The sequence below is a fragment of the Canis aureus genome, chromosome 19 (assembly GCF_053574225.1).
Source record: "Canis aureus isolate CA01 chromosome 19, VMU_Caureus_v.1.0, whole genome shotgun sequence".
Classification (NCBI taxonomy): Eukaryota; Metazoa; Chordata; class Mammalia; order Carnivora; family Canidae; genus Canis; species Canis aureus.
In genome coordinates this window covers 12,860,732-12,877,268 of record NC_135629.1, presented here as the reverse complement: position 1 = coordinate 12,877,268, position 16,537 = coordinate 12,860,732, and the positions used below count along the sequence as shown (strand labels likewise).

The window sequence follows — 16,537 nt, the reverse complement described above, 5'->3', positions numbered from 1 at the left end:
CATAATAAGTTTATATGGTGACAGATGGTAACTGCATTTATCATAGAAGCATTTCATAATGTATATAATTGTTGAATCACTATGTTGTACATCTAAAATTAATACATTTTATGTCAATTCTACCTCAATAACACATTAAAAATGTAAGAAGTTAATCACATGTTTTTTAAAAAAACCTTCAAGAAAGTGAGAAAACAAGCAACAGACTGGGAGAAAATATTTGCTAAAGACCTCTCTGATTATAGACTATTACACAAATTGCAGTCTTAAAACTCAATATGAAGAAAATGAACAACTTGATTTAAAAATGGGCAGAAGAGGGGAGCCTGGGTGATTCAGTTGGCTAAGCATCCAACTCTTGATCGCAGTTCAGGTCTTGATCTTGGGGTCATGAGTTAAAGCTCTGCATTAACTCAGGGCAGTTAATGGGCAGATTTGAACATACACCTCACCAAAGAAAACAAACAAATGGCAAATAAGCATATATAAGCATATGCTCCATATAATATGTCATTAGGGAATTAGAAATTAAAACAACAATGAGATATTACTATATACCTATTATATAGTTCAAAATTCAGAACACACTACCAAATGGTGGCAGAGATGTAGAGCAACGAAAACTTTCATTCATTGGTAGTGAGAACGTGAAGTCATATAGCCATTTTGGAAAACAGTTGGACAGTTTCTAACCAAACTAAACATACTCTTACCATATGATTGAGCAATCATGCTGCTTGGTATTAACATAAGTGAATTTAAAATTTTTGTCTACACAAAAACCTGCACATGCAATAGCTTTATTCATACTTCCCCAAACCTGAAAACAATCAAGATGTCCTTTAGTAGGTGAGTGGTTAAATAATCTGTAGTACATCCAGACAATGGAATATTATTCAGCACTAAAAAAAAATGAGCTATTAAGCCATGAAGAGACATGAAGGAAATTTAAATGCATATTACTAAGTGAAAGAAGCCAATCTGAAACTGCTACATACTGGATGAAGTTTTGTGGTTTCATGGAAAAGACAAAACTATGGAGACAGTAAAAAGATCAGTGGTTGCTAGGAATTAGGGGAAGAAGGGATGAATTCAAAACACCACTTAGGATTTTTAGGGCACTGAAACTATTCTGTAGGATACTGTAATGGTAGATACTTGTCATACATTTGTCAAAATCCATGGAATGTATAATACCAAGAATGGCCTTAGGGAAATAATAATGTATCTACATAGGTTAATAGATTTTAATGAATACAACACTCTTGAGTGGGGTATGATAGTGAAAGAGGCTGTGTGAGTAGGGGGTAGGGAGCATATGGGAAATATCTGTACTGTCCATTCAGTTTTGTTGTGAACCTAAGACTGCTCTAAACAATAAAGTTTGAAAAAAAAAAAAGACACAACAAGTTGAATTCACTAAACACATAAACACAACAACAACAAAATGTTCACAGGGACATTAGACTAGTGTTTGACCAAACCATTGGGTCCCATGGCCTTACCAAGTTGACATATAAAATTAACCATCGCAGCACAGATATGTGATTGCCTGGATGTCAGAAGTTGCAATGAGTGGTGGCAGAGCTTGCCTCAGCTGCAGTGATAGTATGTGGGAGACTGAGAAATGGACTGGGAGGGAAGAAGAGGCAAGGGAAGGGCACAGGTTGGTGCTAACATCCTGGGACATAAGCCAGCTGTCTATTTTGGAATCTAGGTCTTCTTCAATTTCTGAAAGCTTGACATTGCCTGAGCATTTGATTCTAATAGTTTAATAAGTATTTGTTGAGTATGGTGTTTTGAGATGGATTCTTGTTCACATGGAGCACATGGTCTGGTGAGAGGCAAAGATAATTAACACAGAAGCAAACACATGAATGAAAAGATCAGTTATATACATGAAGGAATGTACAGGAGTGGAAGAGGATTATGACAGAGCATCCTGAATTGCTGTAGAGAGGGTATCAGGGAAGACCTCTCTGAAAAGGAAACATTTATAGGAGTCCTGAAGGTTGAGAAGGTCATGCACTGTGTGAAGAGACAAGAGAAAGAATTTCAAGGGAGGTAGGAAGTGAGAAAGGAATAAGAAAAGAAAGAGAACAAGATTCAGACCATAGAAGGGCTTTATAGGTCATGTTAAAGAGTTTAGATTTTAAACAAAATTGTAAAAAATGAATTTCAGCAAGAGTGGAAACGCTGAGAGAGGATAAAAGCAGAGGCTAGGGAGTAGAGATGATGTCCAGAGGAGTAAAGGCTGTGTGATATATTTTGGAACATTTATTTGATGACTTGAATATGTGGAATGACAGGAAGGGAGAAGCAAAGACTTATTATTTAATTATTTTTCCTAATTTGTGTCACTCTCTATGGGACTTTTGGAGCGAGAGTGATGGATCAGAAGTCTCGGTCCAAGAATTAGTTCTGCACTGCTTCAACTACAAGCAGCTATGGAAATGCGCTTCATTGGTTGAGTTGATGACCAAACCTGTGAGTACAGTCCAATGACTTAAATACAGTTGTATCATTTATTTAAAAGTTGTTTCCTTGAAGGACTGAGCTCCTTTGGTGATAAAGATGAACCATAATCCAAAATATCTTAAACATTGGGTCCATGAGTTCATTGGTAAACATGAAGCTTTAGAGCATTAGTTGGTGTTGGTGACATCATCAGCATAGGACGATGTCTCTCAGATCTTGAAAGTAAAGTGACTCGTGTTGCTTATCACATCATGTCCACAGCGCACCAAGAGGTTACCATGCACACTCCCAAGTCACCAAGAGAATTAATATAGCTACTTATTCCTTCTTCTCCAGGTATGGGCTTCATACAGCTACTTTTTTTTCTTCCTGTACTTCAATCACACACAGTGCACCCACTCAGTACAATTAATTATGTTTGGCTCCTTTGAAATTACTCTCCAATCATGGAAATATAAAAAGACAGAGTGTTACAAAAAATAATTCCTAACTGTTCCTCTCATTAGGTACCAATTGAGTAAACAGAATATGATTTGCTTCTTGGATATAAGTTTAGCAGATGTGGAGTCAGGCTGCCTCCAGGCTATTCTGATAAATGTTCTGTTCTCTTTCCAGGATTTTATGATGTCTCATGATGATCTTTCAGTGTATTGTTCTCTCAGTATATGCTACCATGGCTGTTATGTGGCCCTAATGCACGGTTCTACTTTTTTAAAAAATGTATCTGCCTCCAAAGTCATATGACCTAGTAGATTCATTTGATTCTCAGGAACATTGCAAAATCCCATAAAAAAATAGTTTAATGAGCCTTTAAAGAAACATAGTATTTTTAGAATTTTAAAAATAATGATAAGCAACAGAAAGAGGAGTATAGCTTTGTTTGTGACAACAAATACTAGAAGTTTAGGTGCTCGACTTCATGCATTTTAATGTTGGATTTTACTATATTGGTAACATTTTCATCATAAAACTGATCAGTTTTATGATGAAAATGTGAACTATTTTCTATACCTGAGGAATGACATCAAAAGGATAAGGTCAAAATAAGCTGGATTCTAACATTAAGATTAGTAATAATAATACCATTGATATTTAACCATTAATAATACCATTGATATTTAACCATTAATAGGTTATAATGCCTTTATCTTCGTAGTATTAAAACTAACTATAAAAGTGACTTGTCTCAGATCACAGCTTGCAAATCCGGAATAAAAAATATAACAAAGCTTTGAACATAGGGTTTTTCTAAATTAGCTATGAAATCCACACAATTGGAAACTTGAGTCCACCATCTTTTGCCATTATTTTGTGTGTTCTTTAGTCACAATCTAAATATTGCTTAAAGTTGAAAAAGCAGTTATGAATAAAATTTATTCTTAAGTTTGACTGAACAATCTGGATGCCAAAGCAAAGGCCTGAGTTGAGACCGGTGGAAAAAATCCTTATTGCTGCTGTGGTCATAATTTCAACTATAAAGTTGGGATCAGCTGTGCTGTACCCACTTGTAGGATCATACACAGAGGTTAGAAAAACAGTTGTAAACCAAGGCCAATTAATCTGACCCGTAATGGTAGAAAGTTCTATCTACTGCTTTTCAAATAAGACAAATAGTAGAATAAAACAACTCAGACTGGTGTCAAAGGGAGTTAATTAGCTTACATAATGTAGAAAGAAGTTCAGAGAGCAGGTTCAGGTAGAGTTGGACCCAAGGATTTGAATGCTATCATCAGGATCCAGCCTCTCTTTTTCTATCTCTCATCCTAGTTTCCTTTATGTTCTGGCACTTCCAGGTTCACATTTTTACAACATCAAATCAAACATTCATTCCAGAAAGTTGAAGGATTAGCTCTGATTTGATCTAATTGAGCTCTATGCTGAGGCCCAAACGAATCATTGACTCACATGTCCACCTGGGATCTCAGGTGCAGCCTCTACTCGGACCACGTGAAATAAAAGTGGACAAGGGATAGATCTCTAAGAAACATAGGGGTTGTTAAAAAGAAAGAAATGTGGATGCCATATTGAGAAGAAGCCCTAAAGTCTTCAGCCAAGGAATTAGAACTACAATATTCATATCAGTTTTCTCACCCCTACATTTCATAGCCTCTATAGAGAATATTACAAGGTTGGGAGTCCCCCAAATCATCATAGCCGCCTTTTCCAATCTTTCTTGGGATGTAGAAAATGAAGGAAAATTGATGGTCTACTGTACCAGCTACGCGGTAAAGGAATGTGGATATGGTATGAATTGTGTGAAGTTGTAAATAAACGTGAACTAGGTTTAACTCACAGAGAGAACCTTCTTCTGTCTACCCTTCTGATAACGCTGACCTTCCTATAATATAAGGGTTACTGCTTTCACTTAGATGACAGATTCCTTGTAGCAGGTTAGGAATAAACATAATTTTTCTTCAAGCCTTTGTGACTTTCTATTATCTGTCTTGAACCAATAAAATAACAACTGTGGCAAGGACAATCCAAGCTCTCTTTCCTTGTCACATTGAGGATTGAGTCTCTGACATTTGTCTCTTTTTCCCCCCATAGTTTTTGAGTCTCTGTGTTTCTGCTTCATGTGTCTGTCTTCTGTGGAAGTCACCAGCCGCACTACATGAGGACAGACTAAGTGACAGGCTTCATTACTCTTTCCTGGTGGCTGCCGGTGTTTTATTTTTTTTGGAGACCAGGGAAAAGGTTCAGTCCCACCCCATAATTTTGCCTTTTAGGTCTAAGTATGAGATGAGGGCAAGTAAAAAGTAGGCAGAATGTCATTCCATTATCAGGAGAGAAAGGAGTAAAAGCAGAAGTAAAGCTACCCATAATTCTGATGGTTCCTAAACCCATGGTGGTCTTGTTTTAGCACTGTGGACTTGCCCATCAGCCATTTCCATTCCAAATCCTCCCATCCATGAAAGATCAGTTATGAACTAACTTTATATAGATTGCACAGGCAGACTGTAGTTTATAAAAATGGTTACAGTAATATTTTACACGTGTTTTACTAATTTTGGCACTTCCCCCATAGCAAGATGGAAGCTTTTTTCACCTCCTCTTGAAGCTAGGTGGGCTTTCATGACATCTGAGTGAATAGAATGAAGCAGAATTTATGTTGCATGACTTGAAGCTAGGTCATAAAAGGCAATACTGCCTCCTCTTGGATGTCTTCCTTGGGACACTTCTACTTAGAATATAGCCACCGTTTTGTGAAGATACCCAAGCAACCAGAGACACCATGTATGGGTTCTGACTACAGTCCTAGCTGAGGTCTCAGTGAATAGGCAGCATCAGCCTCACACATGTAAGCAAATCTTCAGATGATTCTAGCTCCCAGCTTTTGAGTCACCCCAGCTGACATCAAGTACAGCAAAGATTACTTTGCACCAAACTGTCAGATTGTTGATTGTGAGCAATTTGTGTTGTTTTAGTCACTAAGTTTAAGACAATAAATAACTGGACCAGTTTAGTTGATTTTTTTAAAAAATAAAAGGGTATTATGTTCAATGTCATGAATTTGGAATTTAAAATTAAGGGAAAATATTAAGCTTCTTCATTAATGACAGTTTAGTATGTTTTTCTCCTTCCCTCCCCCTTGTCTCTTCTTTCTTTCTTTCTTTCTTTCTTTCTTTCTTTCTTTCTTTCTTTCTTTCTTTCTTTCTTTCTTTCTTTCTTCTTTTTCTTTCTTTCTTCTTTCTTTCTTTTTTTTCCCTTCCTTCCTTCATTTCCTTCCTTCCTTTCTCCTTCTTTTCCTCTTCCTTTCTTTCCATCTTTCTTTTTTTTCCCTCATCTGTGAGTTGACTCTCTTTTTTTGCCAGAGATAAGGGGATACAAAAATAAAGTCTCATTTTCCCCTAAGTATCAATAGGACAGCTTGGTATGGGACCAAAGTGGCCTGAAAGAGTTAAAAATTATCTCGATATATTTAATAAAATACATATTTTATAATTTTAACAAAGGACATAAAGATATAATTTGGTTGATGAGTCATGACATCTTCTCCCTAGTTTATTTCTTCATAACTTTTATTGCTATCCCTTATTTCCTCTGACTTCTTTTCTTACTCAACTTTGGTAACCTCCTGTGTGCATTATTGTGAAATCTCCAAAAGGACTACTGGAAATATTTTCAAAAAATAACATTTTTTTCTGTTATTTTATAATGATTTATTCATCCATCCATGAATCTGTCCATTTAATACATGTGTATTGAATGTCTATTATATATAAAGTACTTTGGACCCAGAGGTAAGAGTTAGACAATCTATACTAACAAATATCACAGTCTCATGAGAAAAACAGAAGCAAGCATATAAGTTGATTGACTAATTCAACAATCATTTATTAAGCTCCTGCTGTTTTCCAAGTATTATGCCAGACTATGGTGTTAATAGCAGTAAAGTGGTAGATACAGCCTATGTCCTATGGACTAAGAGTTAGTACAGAAAACCAAGTAACAACAGTGTAGGACCCAATCAAGAGTTCAGGGAAGGCCTCTCAAAAGAAGTGAAGTATAAACTAAAGATGGAGACTGACTGGGAGTCAGCCAGGAAAAGGCAGATTTGGGGAAGAATGTGCAAGTTACAGAAGAGAACAAGTATGAAGATCCAGGAATGATGGAGAAAATGGTACATACAATTGGGAAACCAAAAGCAGTTCATTTTGTGGGGAGGTGAGGATGGTGAGAAATAAACCTACAAAGGCAGATAGCTCCTAAAGTAAAGGGAAACCACTGAAAAAATTAACCACCACAGGAATAATGTGATAATTGTAGGTAGACCCTTTGGCTTGAGGATGATGAATGCCCATTTGTGGAGCAAGCCTGGAATTAGGAGCCCTGTATGATGCTGTAGGGATAAAGCTGACCAGAGATGTCCTTGGCTTAAATGACAGTGATAGCAGTAAAATGGATAAAAGTGGAGAGTTTTGAAATTTGGAGTTATAATATCCAGGACATGTTTATTGACAGATTAGATGTCAGGGATGAGGGCAAGAGAAAAATCAAAGTAAGTTCCAGGTTTCTAGACTGACCAACTGGATTGGTTGTAGTACACTAAATAAGAGGGAAACCCTTCTTATGAAATACTATGGGTCTAGGAATAAGGTAATGGGTATAGTTTGGGTCACCTTGAATTTGAGGTTCCTGTAAGATACCTATTTAGAAATGTCAATATATACTCAATATAGTCAAGTAGAGATTCAATATATAGGTCTGAAACTTAGTAGGAAAAAATCCAGAAACTATCAACATATAGATGTTAACAAAAGTCCCAAGAATGGAAGAGATGTTCCAAAATGAATGTATACAATCAAAGAAAAAGGCCTGAATCCTGAATGCCACAAATGATTGATATTTAGCAGGGGTGAAGGGTGGGGAACTGTTGACTCTCCAGATGGAAACACTAGAGAAAAGAAATCAGCACAAAGCACCTAAAGAATCAAATGCATTGAGAATACATGTATAAATTTAGAAAATGTTGAAGTTTTAGGAGCCATCCACATTGGCCAGAGATTTAGAAGCATGGTTTAAATTAATGTCATTGGTGATGGAGAAGAGATATACTAGGGAAATAAATAAATAAAATGGACAGGGCTTAGAACTGGTTGGAAGATAAGGAATATGATGGAGGAAGAAGTAGAGAAGAAACTCCCTGTTTGTTCTAGGCATCAAGGAAAATTATGGTGGTTTCCCCACCAGTCAAGTCTTATCAGTGTTTGTTCACACTGAGTATTTTTAAAGAACACACATGCAGAGTGTGTTTTTATATCTCTGTGGATCCTTAAAAAAGAATCTGATTTTAGCATGAACAGTTCTCACAGTGTGGCCTTTGCAATGATAAAAGAATCACACAGTGAAGGTGCTCTGTCAAAAGGCATTGACAAAACTGGAGGTCTCTAAATGACATTTTTCCTGACAGTTTCTTTTTCTTTCTTTAAAAAAAAAAGATTTTATTTATTTATTCATGAGAGACAGAGAGAGAGAGAGAGAGGCAGAGACACAGGCAGAGGGAGAAAAGCAAGCTCCATGCAGGGAACCTGATGTGGGACTTGATCCAGCGTCTCCAGGATCACAACCTGGGCCGAAGGCGACGCTAAACTGCTGAGCCACCGGGCTGCCCTCCTGACAGTGTCTTACATTGGTTTGGGGTGCTTAGTATTACATCCCAAAGAACACAATCTGCTCTGCTCTCTCCAAACAACCAAATGTAATTGTCTAAAGTCAAGGGAATTGTTTGTGATTCCTCCACACAGCTCATCCCTCACATGCTAATTTTGACTTGGTTAAGAACTTACTTGATCCTAAGAGCTATAGAAGAGCATTCTGAGTATCTTGCAAGTCTAGTTGTTACATATTTGAGAAATGGAATTCCTTCCTCTTTTCCTCCTTCCCACCCTTCCATCCTTCTTCTCCTTTACTCCATCCCTATCCCTCTGTCTACCTCTGGATTATCATACCTTAATGTTGTGATAATATCAGGGGTTTAAGGAAACAAGACAGAACAGAAGAAAACATAGGTTCTACACACATGAGGAAATAATAGAGGGCCCATTTCTTGACTGGATTGTTTGGTTTTTGGGTGTTGAGTTTGATAAGTTCTTTATAGATCCTAGATACTAGCCCTTTATCTGCTATGTCATTTGCAAATCTTCTCCCATTCTGTAGGTTGTCTTTTAGTTTTGTTGATTCTTTCCTTTGCTGTGCAGAAGCTTTTTATCTTGATGAAGTCCCAATAGTTCATTTTTGCTTTTGTTTCCCTTGCCTTTAGAGATATGTCTTGCAAGAAATTGCTGTGGCTGAGGTCAAAAAGGTTGCTGCCTGTGTTTTCCTCTAGAATTTTGATGGATTCCTGTCTCACATTTAGATCTTTCATCCATTTTTAGTTTATCTTTGTGTATGATATAAGATGATGGTTCAGTTTCATTCTTCTGCATGTGGCTGTCCAGTTTTCCCAACACTATTGAAGAAATTGTCTTTTTTCCATTGGATATTCTTTCCTGCTTCATTGAAGATGAGTTGACCATAAAGTTGAGGGTCCATTTCTGGGTTCTCTATTCTGTTCCATTGATCTATGTCTCTGTTTTTGTGCCAGTACTATGCTGTCTTGATGACCACAACTTTGTAATATACTTGAAGTCAGGCATTGTGATGCCCCTAGCTTTGTTTTTCTTTTTCAACATTCTTCTGGCTATTCAGGGTCTTTTCTGGTTCCATACAAATTTTAGGATTATTTGTTCCAACTCTGTGAAAAAAGTTCATAGTATTTTAATTGGAATTGTACTGAATGTGCAAATTTCTCTGGGTACCATAGACATTTTCACAATATTTATTCTTCCAATCCATAAGCATGGAATGTTTTTCTATTTCTTTGTGTCTTCTTCAATTTCTTTCATAAGTGTTCTGTAGTTTTTAGAGTACAGATCCTATGTCTCTTTGGTTAGGTTTATTCATTCCTAGGTATCTTATGGTTTTTGGTGCAATTTATAAAGGGATCAATTCCTTAATTTCTCTTTCTTCAGTCTCATTGTTAGTGTATAGAAATGCAACTGATTTTTGTTCATTGATTTTGCATCCTGCCATGTTGCTGTTGTATGAGTTCTAGCAATTTTGGGGTGGAGTCTTTTGGGTTCTCCATATACATTATCATGTCACCTGCAAAGAATGAGAGTTTGACTTCTTTGCCAATTTGAATGCTTTTTATTTCTTTTTGTCTGATTCCTGAGGCTAAGACTTCTAGTACTATGATGAATAACAGTGGTGAGAGTGGACATCCCTGTCATGTTCCTTATCTTAGGAAAAAGGCTCTCAGTTGTTCCTGGGTAGGAAATCTTAGTCTATACTTGATAAGAGTCTATTTTTTTAAATCTGAAGTTGCATTAAAAAGTAATGAGTAAAAAAAGTGGATTTTGCTTAATCTATTTTCATTATTTATAATCCACTTCATATATTTACTATGAACATCCTTGTAATAACTTTTCATGGTTTCAATGACTCACATGTTTTGCCAATTAAAAGGCCTTGTTGGGGTGCCTGACTGACTCACTTGGTAGAGCATGTGACTCTTGATCCAACCCCACCTTGAACATAGAACTTCTTTTTTAAAAAAAAGTTCTTTTTACGCTGGATTTTATGTCACTATCTAGTATTCCTAAAATTTATCAGGCTTTCTTTTCTCTACTGACTATTAGGCCTTGACCTCTTTGACACATCATCCCTTTCAGTCTTAGTGTTTTTTTTAAGCACAACATGGGCAGGTTGTCATGAAATTCTGCTGTTTACAAAGCTCATATTGCCCAAAAAGGAACCAAGGGAACATTGCCTTGAAAACTGGCAATGCATTTTAATGTTTAGTGCATGCAGTGGAATTCTATTCCAGAAAGTCTACAAAATTGAAAACTGGAAAAATATGACTGCTGGAGATAAAAAAGAAAACAAAACAAAACAAAAAAAGAAACAGGAAAAGAAAGAAAAACTTGAACTACTTAATTGAAATCCGAGGTGATGGAAGAGAATATTGAAACATCTAGATGTGAAACACCTAGGACACATTGGAGACAATCTAAAATACTAATTCAAGTAAACAATTGGAAAAATCAATTATTTTTTCATCAGGAAGCCAATATATTAGAATATATGTATATATTCATATATATTAGCCAATATATTCTAATATATTAGAACAAAATACTTTGATAAATTTGGATCTGATCTCGTATTAAAGGAGACGTCTGCTTTCCACTCTTACTGCATTGGAATAACTTGTGAAAAGAACATGAATGCCTGAAGTTCAAAGGTCACCTGCCGGTTAATTAGCCATTCATTCATTCATTCATTCAACAAGTGTCTATAAATGCCTACTCTGTGTCAGAGTCCATGTTAGGCACCAGTGTTACAGCATTAGACAAGAGTGTCCTTCCCTTAATGAAGCTTTCTTTGTAGAAGGAGACAACAGACAATAGTTAAATAAGTATATAAAATATTTTAAGAGGGCAATACATACATAAATAATTTAAAGAATGACAGTAGGATGAAGAATAAACCTTGACCCCTCATTCCCTCACAGCTCATATTCAATCCATTAGCAAAACCTGTTAACCCCCTCTTCAAAATTATACCCAGAATCTGACTCCTTCTCAACCCTCAACATCTCCATCCTACTCCAAGCCAGCATCCTCTCTCATTTGTATTATCATAGTAACCTCCTAGTGGTCTCTCTGATTTTGTTCTTACCTCCCCTGCAGCCTATTTTCATGCAGCCAGAGTAATACTTCTACCATATGAGTGGAATCATGCCACTAAGTTCAATGGCTTATGATCTCAGAGTAAAAGCTGAAGTCCCTGCAGTGGCCTGTCCTCTGGCCTTTCATCAACTTCTGTGCCTTCCTCTGCCCCCACCACCTCTGTGTCCTGATTGTTCAATACTCTGGTTGCCCATGGAGACCTAGAACACCGGCTTCCTTGTTATTTTTTAAGTACAGGAGGCTAGCTCTTGCCTTAGGCAGTGTGATAGGCAGAAGTCCAAGATGGTCTCCTAAGATTCCTAGGCTCTGATGTACACACACCACCTGCCAGTTAATTAGCCAAACACAAATCTAGGTACTGCTGTGAAAGGATTTTGCAGATATAAGTGAAGTCTACAATCAGTTGACTTTAAGATGTGGAGATTATTTGGGAGAGCCTGGTCTGATTACATCATCCTTTAAATCTGGATTGAGAGGTCAGAGACAAAGAAGTCAAAGGCTCAAGGCAGGAGGGGAAGTTCACATTTGAAGTGTTGTCTGTTGCTAGCTCGAGGGTGGAAGAGGCCACATGGCAGTGAATGCAAGTGGCCTCCTGTTGCTGAGAGCAGTTCCCAGCTGATAGGAACCTCAGCTTGGTAACTGCAAAGAACTGAATTCTGGATGAGCTGGGAGACAATCTTGAGCCTCACCTGATACAGCAGCCTACGGCCGCCCAGCTAACACTTTGATTTCAGCCGTGCGAGACCCTGAACAGAGAACCTGGTCATCCTGTGCCCAGACTTCTGATCTATAGGAATTATGAAATAGTACATATATGTTGTTTTAAGTCATTAAGTTTGTTTTAATTTGCTAGGCCGTGATGCAAAACTAACACAGTTTCTTTGCATTTGCTGTTCTTTTCTAGAATGTTTTTCCTAGCTATTCTCTGCTTGTTCCCTCACTTCCTACAGGTTTCTAACTAATTACTTTCTCCCCAGTGATGTCTTCCATAATTCTTAGGCTCCTGGCACTCATTTATTGGGTAATTTGAGAATTTGAATAGAGAGACACTAAAGGTACAGGCAGGTTATGGAGAAACTACAGGGGAAAATATAGTCCCTGGGATCAATGAAGAGGGATTCAAGGAGAAGAAACAATTATAAGAACTTGGTACATGGCTATGTGGTGAGGACAATCCAGGAGGAGCCATTACCTTCCATGCAGGCATGTAGTCAGCTCATGGCAGTATCAGAGGGAGCAAGCCAGGAAAGTAATGCTCCTCAGAAGCTCTCCTCCCTGTCTTATTATTGACAACACTCTCACTAGAATATAAGTATCATGAGGGCAAGTATGTACTTAGCCAATTTCATTCCCTGCTTTATCCCCTGGGCCAAGAACAATGTTGAAACACAGTGCTCAACACTGATCAAATAATGTTGTAAATAACAAGATCTCATTTTATTTTATTACTGAGTAATATTCCATTGTATATATCTATCATCAGAGGGTATAATACTAAGGGAACTAAATCAGAGAGAGAAAGACAAATACCATATGATTTCATTTGTATGTGGAATTTAAGAAACAAAACAAATGAACAAAGAGAAAAAAGGACAAACAAAAGACTCAAATACAGAGAAGAAGCTGGTAGTTGCCAGAGGAGAAGTGGGCAGGGGGATGGATGAAATATATAAAAGGGTCTAAAAATACACTTACAGCATTCAGCACTGAGTAATATACAGAATTGTTGAATCTGTATTGTTATATTGTACACCTGAAAGTAATATAACACTGTTATACCTCAATAAAAAATTAATCAAAAGATTAATTTTACCTCAATTATCTGTTAATTATACCTCAATAAAAAATAAATCAAAAGATTCATCTGATGAATGAATGAATGAATGAATGAATGAAGGTGGAGCAATGTTACTGTAGAATGGGTAGCAGAGATTTCTCCAACATATGAAATGAGACTTAACTGATGAGAAAGAGCTGATCAAGAAAAGAAAAAGAACATGAAATTCCAGATACAAGGAATAGCAAATACCAAGGGCCTAAGGAGGAAATGAGTTTTCTGTGTTTGAGAAAGTGGCAGAGGCCAATGACTCTGGAGTTTGAGTATTCAAGGAGACCCCTGATGTCAGATAGGTAGGCAAAAACATGATGGGTCTAGCAGAACATTATAAGGGTTTGCATTTTATTATAAATATAAGGGACAGATATTGCAAGAAATAAAACAGAAGAGACATTATGGGCTTTATACTTTTACTATCCACAGAAAAAAAATTTAAAAATAAGGAAATAACTGAATTGCGTTGATTGTGAGTCTATTCTTGGCTTCTCTAGTCTATTACATCCCTTACTTGACAAAACTTCCAGATGAATTCTCCCCAGCTTTTTTTTTTTTTTAAGATTTTATTTATTTATTTGAAAGAAGAGAGAGAGAGAAAAAGGGAGAGAGAGAGAGAGAGAGAGAGAGAGAGAGAGAACACGCGAGTGCATGAGCCAGGAGGAGGGCAGAGGGAGAAACAGACTCCCTGCTGAGCAGGGACCCTCCCCTCATGTGGGGCTTGATCCCAGGACCCTGAGATCATAACTTGAGCCAAAGGCAGACGCTTATCTAATTGAGCCACCCAGGTGCCCCTGAATTCTCCCAATTTTTATTTACTCCTATCTTTGGCATTTTCCTGTACTCTTCACCTGACAGGAGAATTCATGTGAGCTGGATCCTGTAGCTGTCTGATTAGAGTCTTCTCAGTTAACTCTTTAGATGTCCCCCCACTGTTGTCTTTGGTCCTGCACAATGAAAGCAGAGAAGATTTCTCCTTCTTTTATCTTCAGGGCCTAGAATAATGTTAAATTCAATGCCTGGGGCATAGTAAATGCTCAAAACTTCTTAGCTATTAAGACATTTTATTATTAGCAATCATTAATCCAACTGAGGTGTGACTTAGCAAGAATATAATAACTATTAGTCAGATAGTCTATTACCAAATCCCAAGTCAGGATCTTCCTAGTGATACGACATTGTTGAGCCATGATTTTCTCTGAGTTTCAGCTTATAATCTGCAAAATAGCATGAATAATACTATTTCATTAATGAGTTAATGGATTAAATGAGTTAATATCTGCAAAGAGCTTAGCACATAGTTATTGTCATTAGATTGGTAACAGAATTCTTGGTTATTATCAGATATTGCAGGTGGAGGATGGTGAGTTCAGAGGGAAAAAAATATTATTTTTTATTTCTTCTCCCACCTACTCACTTCCACCCACAGGAAGGAGATCTGGCATTGGTGTTTCTACAAGCTCAATGAGAGGAGAGAGTACTTCTCTTGGAAGGGGATTCGATGGAAGGAAAGGCTAGGTGGAAAGGAGCTGGAAGTCAAGCAGGAATCCTGGAGCACACTGCAGACTGAAAAGGCCTGTTTTGGTCTAGGAGTGGTGAGCAACAGTGTCCACCACAGAGCACTATTTCGGTGATGATGTGGGGCCATAAGGATGCTAGAGGCCTAAATCATAAGAGATGTGGCTTTGACCTTTGATGGGGTGCGAGGATGGGCAAAATGGGTGAAGGAGGGTGGGAGATTCAGGTTTCCATTTATGGAATGAATATGTTATAGGAATAAAACATACATCATAGGGAGTAGAGTCAATGGTATTGAAATAGCCTTGTATGGTGACAGATGGGAGCTACACTTGTGATGAGCATAACGAACAGAGTTGTTGAATCACTAGACATACACTGGAGACTAATGGAACATTGTGTGTCAATCATACTTCAATAAAAGAGAGTCAGAGAGAGGTATGGCTTTGACAATTTTATTAAATAACTCTGGGTCCCATAGAGGGCACAGAGGACCCAGCCTGTCTCCAATGGATCTCACTGGACAATTCACAATTCACATGCCTACTGTGATCGAATAACGATTAATAAGCCCTTCCCCAATTTTCCAAACATGGCATAATGCCCTTGGATTCTTTTACAACCTAAGAAGAGTAAGTGATATTTTTTAAAATTTTTTTTTTAAATTTATTTATGATAGTCACACAGAGAGAGAGAGAGAGAGGCAGAGGGAGAAGCAGGTTCCATGCACCGGGAGCCCGACGTGGGATTCATCAACTTCTGTGCCTTCCTCTGCCCCCACCACCTCTGTGTCCTGATTGTTCAATACTCTGGTTGCCCAAAACGCGGCGCCACCCAGAGATCCCGAGTAAGTGATATTTTTAAAAAGAGTTAAATTGATTTCTTATCACTCTGGCTAGTGGGATCTCCAAGTCAGATTTAATTTAATATAGGAGAATAATGCGGGGGAGTAAAATTAGAAGCCAAACATTTCAATAATAATGACAATGTATATGATAATTAGTAAATATTCATAAGAGTAAATCTACATTACCCATTTTTCTGTTTGCCATCTCACACGTTAAGCCAAAATCATTGCTATGGACTTGATAACATTTGTAAGTTTCAGAAGGAAAGATTCCTGGAGAAAAGGGATTCAAATAGAGCTAATGGATGGATATAGAGGTTTTTTTTCCACCTCCTCTTTTTATTGCAGGATCATTGAGATGGAAGGGATCTCAAAGGCATTTTAATCTCTCTACTTGTCTCTGAAAATGGCTGAGAGCATTATTTCTTCCTGGTACTTTCCTCTGGGATTATTCTGCTTACTGAAATCTGCTATTTTCTTTATAGGTTTGTACAATAAAAGTATTTAGATGAGCTGAAGTGCAGCTTCTTTTAAATACATGTAATTCAAGTTGGCTTTTTAAATGACTGTCTCTGAAATGCAGAGATGCATAACAAAATCAACAATGTTTCAATGGGCGGAAATATTGAA

At 37.3% G+C, this 16,537-nt stretch overlaps 2 long non-coding RNA genes across 15 annotated transcripts in view; one reads left to right on the top strand and one right to left on the bottom strand.

Annotated features, from left to right (window-relative positions):
- Positions 1–11,891, bottom strand: part of LOC144289650 (uncharacterized) — a 70,933-nt gene extending 59,042 nt beyond the window's left edge. For all 8 annotated transcript variants that reach the window (XR_013357478.1, XR_013357482.1, XR_013357479.1 and 5 more), the window contains exon 1: positions 11,701–11,891. This is a non-coding gene — a long non-coding RNA (uncharacterized LOC144289650). The remainder of the gene's footprint in view (positions 1–11,700) is intronic.
- The window catches only part of LOC144289652 (uncharacterized), a 98,709-nt gene that overhangs the window by 57,327 nt on the left and 24,845 nt on the right, over positions 1–16,537 (top strand). For 3 of the 7 annotated variants that reach the window (XR_013357486.1, XR_013357488.1, XR_013357487.1), the window contains 3 exons: positions 2,386–2,487; positions 14,972–15,137; positions 15,740–15,907. This is a non-coding gene — a long non-coding RNA (uncharacterized LOC144289652). Of the gene's footprint in view, positions 1–2,385; positions 2,488–5,651; positions 5,777–14,971; positions 15,138–15,739; positions 15,908–16,537 lie in introns of those variants that run through there. The other 4 variants (XR_013357489.1, XR_013357491.1, XR_013357485.1 and 1 more) reach the window with 2 other exon arrangements.